The sequence below is a fragment of the Macaca mulatta genome, chromosome 1 (assembly GCF_049350105.2).
Source record: "Macaca mulatta isolate MMU2019108-1 chromosome 1, T2T-MMU8v2.0, whole genome shotgun sequence".
In the NCBI taxonomy this organism is placed as follows: domain Eukaryota; kingdom Metazoa; phylum Chordata; class Mammalia; order Primates; family Cercopithecidae; genus Macaca; species Macaca mulatta.
Window position 1 is genome coordinate 221,463,738 of NC_133406.1, and position 6,804 is coordinate 221,470,541.

Here is a 6,804-nt window from a genome sequence, read left to right on the forward strand (position 1 = left end):
CTGCCTCCTCGGTTCAAGCAATTCTCCTGCCTCAGCCTCCCGAGTAGCTGGGATTACAGGAGACTACCACCACACCCGGATAATTTTTATATTTTTAGTAGAGATGGGGTTTCACTATGTTGGTCATGCCGGTCTTGAACTCCTGACCTCGTGATCTGCCTGCCTTGGCCTCCCAAAGTGCTGGGATTACAGGCGTGAGCCACCGTGCCTGGCCTGATCTTAGGTGGTTCTAAGGGGAACTGAAATTTACAATCTTGAAAAACAATGGAGGTACAAGTGTGAATATCAACCAATAGTGCACATAAAAAGCACATGAGGCTGGGCTTGGTGGCTCACACCTGTAATCCTAGCACTTTAGGAGGCCAAGGCAGGTGGATCGCTGGAGTCCATCCCCACCCAAATCTCCTGTTGGTCTCCTGGACTCCAACAATCCACCTGCCTTGACCTCTCAAAGTGCTAGAATTACAGGTGTCAGTCACCAAGCCTGTAATTTTTTATGCTATTGTTGTGTGCTTTTTATGCTATTGTTGATGCTCACACTTGGACCTCCACTGTTCTTCAAGATTGTAAGTTTCCTGAGTCACTGTCTACCAGTACGGTGGTGGACAATGACCTGGGACAGACCAGTCATAGTAGCCAAACTTTTCATCCAATATGGCTGGTCCTACGGATAGGCTTGTTATTCAAGAAGGGCCAATCAGAATCCTTCTATGAGATTGGGAATCTCCCAGGAGGCAAGTTAATATAATAGAGGAAGCATGAGCTTTGCTAACTGGAGCTATGGATTCTGGCTCATGGAGTTGGGCAAGTTTCTTTACTTCTTTGAAGATTAACTGAGATAAAATAGAGTGCTTGGCACAGAGTAGACATCAGTAAGTGGCTTCTGTCGATAACCTTTATAATAAAAAGCACTACTCTAATTAACCTTCCTCACTGTTCCACCCTGCCTGATCAGCCTTTGCTCTGTAAAGCTCCTCTAAAAAGCTATAATTGGGAGACCTACCTTTTAGTGGGAAGGGCCATACTTAATTTTCCCTGACACTTGAGCTTTCCAGAGAGCAGAGAAGGGATGAGAGAGTCAAATCTCAGAATGGAAAGGTCAATGTCCAGTCCCTCCACTGATGACAAGGAACTGGGGAATCTTTCATTCAGCTAGAATTCTAAAAACGGTCTTCAGCCTGGACGCTAGAACATTGCGGCCTCATAGAACTTCCTTCTCTGATGGAAATATTTATATCTCTGTTGTCTACCAGAGTAACCACAAGCTACATGTGACCACTGAGCATTTGGAAAAGGACTAGTGGAACTGAGGCACTGAATTATTTATTTATTTAAATTAATTTACATTTACATATCCACACATGGCAATGGCTACCATATTGAACAGAGCAGCTCCAGATTGGAGCATGGCATTAGCAGACAGGCACAGAAGTAGATGAGAATAATAGCCAGTGTTTGCTTGGGCAGGAAAGGTTACTACGGCTTAGAAGCAGGTGAGTCTCCAGGTTTAGAGAGGTACTAAAGAAAAGCCATCTGGACAGGCGCAGTGGCTCACGCCTGTAATCCCAACACTTTGGGAGGTCAAGGCAGGCCGATTATTTGAGGTCAAGAGTTTGAGACCAGCCTGGTCAACATAGTGAAACTCCATTTCTGCAAAAATACAAAAATTAGCCAGGCATGGTGGCACGTGCCTATAATCTCAGCTGCTCAGGAGGCTGAGACAGGAGAATCACTTGAACCAGGAGATGGAGGTTGCAGTGAGCCGAGATTGTACCATTGCACTCCAACCTGGGCAACAAGAGCAACACTCTGTCTCAAAAAAAAAAAAAAAGTTGCCAATGCTCACTATGTTGCAAGTTGTCACAGTGGAGTATTGGGGAAAGTTTTCAATTAGCAACAATCATGCCTTGGATAATAATCATTGGCTATGATACTGCCACAGCACAAAACTTCTTGTGTTTTGTTTTGTTTTGTTTGTTTTTTTTGAGAGAGTCTCACTCTGTCACCCAGGCTGGAGTGCAGTGGCGCGATCTCTGCTCACTGCAATCTCCGCCTCCTGGGTTCAAGCAATTCTCCTGCCTCAGCCTCCCGAGTAGCTAGGACTGCAGGTGCCCACTACCATGCCTGGCTAATTGTTTTTGTATTTTTGTTAGAGACGGTTTCACCATGTTGGACAGGTTGGTTTCAAACTCCTGACCTCAGGTGATCCACCCACCTTGGCCTCCCAAAATGCTAGGATTATAGGCGTGAGCCATCACACCCAGCCCCTTGCATCATTATTAGTCACTGCAATAGTCTACTGACTACACTCACTATAAATCACGTAACCATCCTCAATTTTTGTATTTTTTAGGATGTTTCCAATTTTTTTCAGAGTGACGCTAGGATGCGTGCCACGTAACTTCCCCTGCACCCCCATCATTTTTGTAAGGCAGAAGGAGCATGAGTTTTGAGGGCAGATAGACCAGGGTTAAAATCTTGGGCATTCATTACTTAGTAGCCACATGACCCCTGACAAGATCTTTCCTTTCCTTTCCTTTCCTTTCCTTCCCTTCCCTTCCCTTCCCTCCCCTCCCCTCCCCTCCCCTCCCCTCCCCTCCCCTCCCCTCTCCTCTCCTCTCCTTTCCTTTCTCTCTCTGTCTTTCTTTGTTTCTTTCTTTCTTTTTTTCCTCTTGATACTGTCGCCCAGGCTGGAGTGCAGTGATATGATCTCGGCTCACTGCAATCTCCACTTCCCAGGTTCAAGCAATTCTCTTGCCTCAGCCTCCTGAGTAGTGGGGACTATAGGCACGTGCCACCACATCCAGCTAATTGTTGTATTTTTAGTAGAGATGGGGTTTCCCTATGTTGGCCAGGCTGGTCTGGAACTCTTGACCTCAAGTGATCCGCCCGCTTCAGCCTCCCAAAGTGCTGGGATTACAGGCACGAGCCACTAAGCCCAGCCCACAAGAGCATTCATTTTCCAGAGCCTCAACTTTTTCATCTATAAAATAGGAATACTACTACCTGCTTTTCCTGGTTGTTATCAGAGCTGGACATTTATAAATTGCCTCTCACACTACCCAGCACCATGGAGATCTTTAATGAATTACAACTAACGCTGTTATAGTGTTTGTTTTGTTTTGTTTTGTTTAGACACGCTATCACCCAGGCTGGAGTGCAGTAGTGCCATCACAGCTAACTGCAGCCTCAAACTCCTGGACTCAAGCAATCCTCCTGCCTCAGCCTCTCCAATGGCTGGGACTGTAGGCATGCCACCATGCCCAGCTAATTTAAAAATTTTTATTTTGTATGGATGGTGTCTCACTATGTTGCCCAGGATGGTCTTGAACTCCTAGTGTCAGAGGCATTTGAACAAGGACAAGTCCATCTTGAATAGGGGCTGGGTAAAATAAGGCTGAGACCTACTGGGCTACATTCCCAGAAGGTTAGGCATTCTTAGTCACAGGATGAGATAAGAGGTCAGCACAAGACACAGGTCACGAACACCCTGCTGATAAAACAGGATGTGGTAAAGAAACCGGCCCAAACCCACCAAAACCAAAATGGTGATGAAAGTGACTTCTGGTTGTCCTCACTGCTCATAATATGCTAATTATAATGCATTAGTATGCTAAAAGACACTCCCACCAGCTCCATGACAGTTTACAAATGCCATGGCAATGTTCTGAAGTTATCCTTTATGGTCTAAAAAGGGAAGGAATGCTCAATTCCTGGAAATCCCCATCCTTTTCCCAGAAAATTCATGAATAATCCACCCCTTGTTTAGCATATGGTCAAGAAATAACTATAAGTACACTCAGTTGCGCAGCACATACCACTGCTCTGCCTATGGGGTAGCCATTCTTTTATTCTTTTATTTTCTTAATAAAGTTGCTTTCACTTCACTCTATGGACTTGCCCTGAATTCTTTCTTGCACAAGATCCAAGAACCCTGTCTTGGGGTCTGGGTTGGGACTCCTTTCCGGTAACACTGGTCTCAAGTGATCCTCCTGCCTCAGCCTCCCAAAGTGTTGGGATTATAGGTGTCAGGCACCGCACCTGGCCTAGTTTTTTAAAAAATCATCATCATTTTTGGCCTGGCGCGGTAGCTCACACGTGTAATCTCAGCATTTTGGGAGGCCGAGGCAGGCGGATCACGAGGTCAGGAGATCGAGATCATCCTAGCTAACATGGTGAAACCTCATCTCTGCTAAAAAAAAAAAAAGTACAAAAAAATTAGCCCAGTGTGGTGGCGGGCGCCTGTAGTCCCAGCTACTCAGGAGGCTGAGGCAGGAGAATGGTGTGAACCCGGGAGGCGGAGGTTGCAGTGAGCTGAGACTGTGCCACAGAGCTCCAGCCTGGGTGACAGAGCGAGACTCTGTCTCAAAAAAAAAAAAAAAATCATTTTTAGGAAGTTCAATTTCAAGAACTTCTCTGTTTCAAGATTTCCCGATTTGTTTGTGCTAACAGGTCTCATGGCCCATCTCTTCTGATTGGATCAGAATCCCTGACAGCTTAGAGGCTGGCAGGCCGAGGGTCCCCAAGGCATGAGAGAAGAGAGGGCTGTGGGGAACTTGAAGGAAGCATCACAGGAAGCCGCAGGTGGGCGGGAGGGGGATTCCTCCTGCTCCTACTAACCAAATGCACAGTCCTCCCCTCAAGCTTGCTTCTCCTCTGAGCTCTTTTGCAACCTTGGTGATGGGTGGGGGAGACCGAGAATGGAGAATGTCACAATGGTGGGAGAGGATGGGGTGGTGGAGCCAGAGGTTGGAAGAATTAGGAGGAACCCCTGTGTTTTCCCTCCAGAGATGGCATCCCTGGGGTGGTAGATAAGGCATTGTGTTTGGAATTCAGCCCCATGGGTATAGGTAGCTGGGGTTCTAGTCCCTCCTGAGCCACCTTCAACAAATTACTATACCCCCGTTAGTCCTGTTTTCCTTGTCAGTTAAATGGCCAAGCTAATAATAACGTCCACACAGAATTGGGAAGTTCAAATAAACAATAGCACTGTCCCCAGGCATGGAGCAAATACTGCTTGCCAGGTCCTGGGCTGAGTAATTCCCAAGCATGACTTCATCCGATCCTCACAACAGGCCCCAAAGGTAGGTGTTATTGATTCCATTTTACAAGGAGGAATGCAGGGCTTGGAGAGGGGAAGGCTCCTTCCCATGCACCTCCCTGCTTTGTAAACTGGAAAGTCCTGGGTTGTTGTAATTTGTAGTTATGAATCTCTGGAGTTCTCAGCTCATTCTCTGGAGATTTGTGCTAGAAAGTTCTAGAAGTTTGCAGAGTTTATTAAATAAATTGATTTGACATGTATTTGTTGAACACTTTGCTATGGTCTAAATGTTTTTGTGTCCCTAATATTCATATGTTAAAATCTTCACTTCCAAGGTATTAGGAGGTGGGCATTTGGGGAAGTGATTAGGGCATGAGAGTGGAGAACTCAGGATTGGGATCAGTGTGCTAATGAAAGAGACCACAGGGCACTAGCCACTCCTTCCACCATGTGGGGACACAGTGAGAAGGCACCACCTGTGAACTAGGAATAGGGCATTCGCCAGACACCAAATCTGCTGGCGCCATGATCTTGGACTTGCCAGCCTCCAGAACTGTGAGTAGTAAATTTCTGCTGTTTATAAGACGCTCAGTCAATGATAGTTTGTTATAATAGACCAAATAGACCAACACGCCTGCTGTGTGCTAGAAGTGGTTCTAGGTGCTTGGGATTCAGCAATGAACATCATAAAGCACCCTCAAAGAGGATACGTTTTTGCATGCAAAGACTGAAAAATCAGCAACAAAGAAATATAAAATAAGACAAGGTAAGGGGGTAGTGCAATTTTTTGTCCAATGGTCAGAGAAGGAGGTTGTGCTCACCACTGTGACAACATGGAAGCTGTGCTCACCACTTGTATTACAGTGTACAAGAATGTAATCTCCTTAAGGACAGGGCCCTGGGATTTTGTTTCCCTTACAGCTCCAGTCCCTAGCACAAGTTCTGGTTTCTAGTAGGTGCTCAATAAATATTCGTTGAATGAATGAATGAACAAATAGCCTCAGTCTCAGATCTGCCAGAGAAATGTCCATTTTAGGGTAGGCATGGGATTTTGAATTCACCTCCTATGAGCTAACATTTACAGAGAAACTTGCGTGCCCCAGGCACTGTGCCAGCCTCCATGGCTCAGTACAGCCCTTCCCTTGAGCATCTTCACTAGAGAAGATAGTGGTGCTTGCAATTTAGTGGCCTAGAAGAGAAGGCAGCAGAGAGAAGAAGGGAAGAACAGGAGTTAAGTGCTAAGAGGAAGCGTTTCAGGGTCAGCAAAGAATTCAGCAAGCATATTGCCTGACATTTTTTTTCTTGATGCAAAAAATAGCTAGCTCTGCTTTTTGGACTGGGGCTCGCTGATTCAGGGGTTCAAAGAGAATAGCATGAGGATAGGAGCAGTAAATGTCATCTGCAGCAGATGGTGATGCTCCAGAGACAGAACATGGCCTTGAAGATGCTTCCCTCCACCACCTCTGGCCCAAGAATCAAGGTCGAGGGCAGGCAACCAAGCTCAGCTCCCCGGGGTCCCCATCCCAGCCTCTCAACTAGGCCAACCCCTCCCAAGAATATCACCCTTGTTCCACCCGCTTGGACTCCACACCAGGCTCAGTGGAGTCTCAGAGTCCAAGGGTGTGAGAAGAATAATCCCAGCATCTGTTATTAACCATCATTTCTTTTTTTTTTTTTTGGCTTCACTTTCTCTTTGGCCCTGAGAACACTGGGTCAGTGCTTCTTTGAGCACAAAACGACTGATTTGCCAGGTCTTTGTTCAG

The 6,804-nt window shown here is 46.2% G+C and overlaps 1 non-coding gene across 1 annotated transcript; it reads right to left on the reverse strand.

Moving 5' to 3' along the window:
* Nucleotides 1–1,812: 1,812 nt before the first annotated feature.
* Nucleotides 1,813–1,951, reverse strand: LOC114674745 (U4 spliceosomal RNA). Its single transcript, XR_003725860.2, has one exon. It is a non-coding gene; the product is annotated as a U4 spliceosomal RNA (small nuclear RNA).
* Between the last annotated feature and the right edge of the window lie 4,853 nt (nucleotides 1,952–6,804).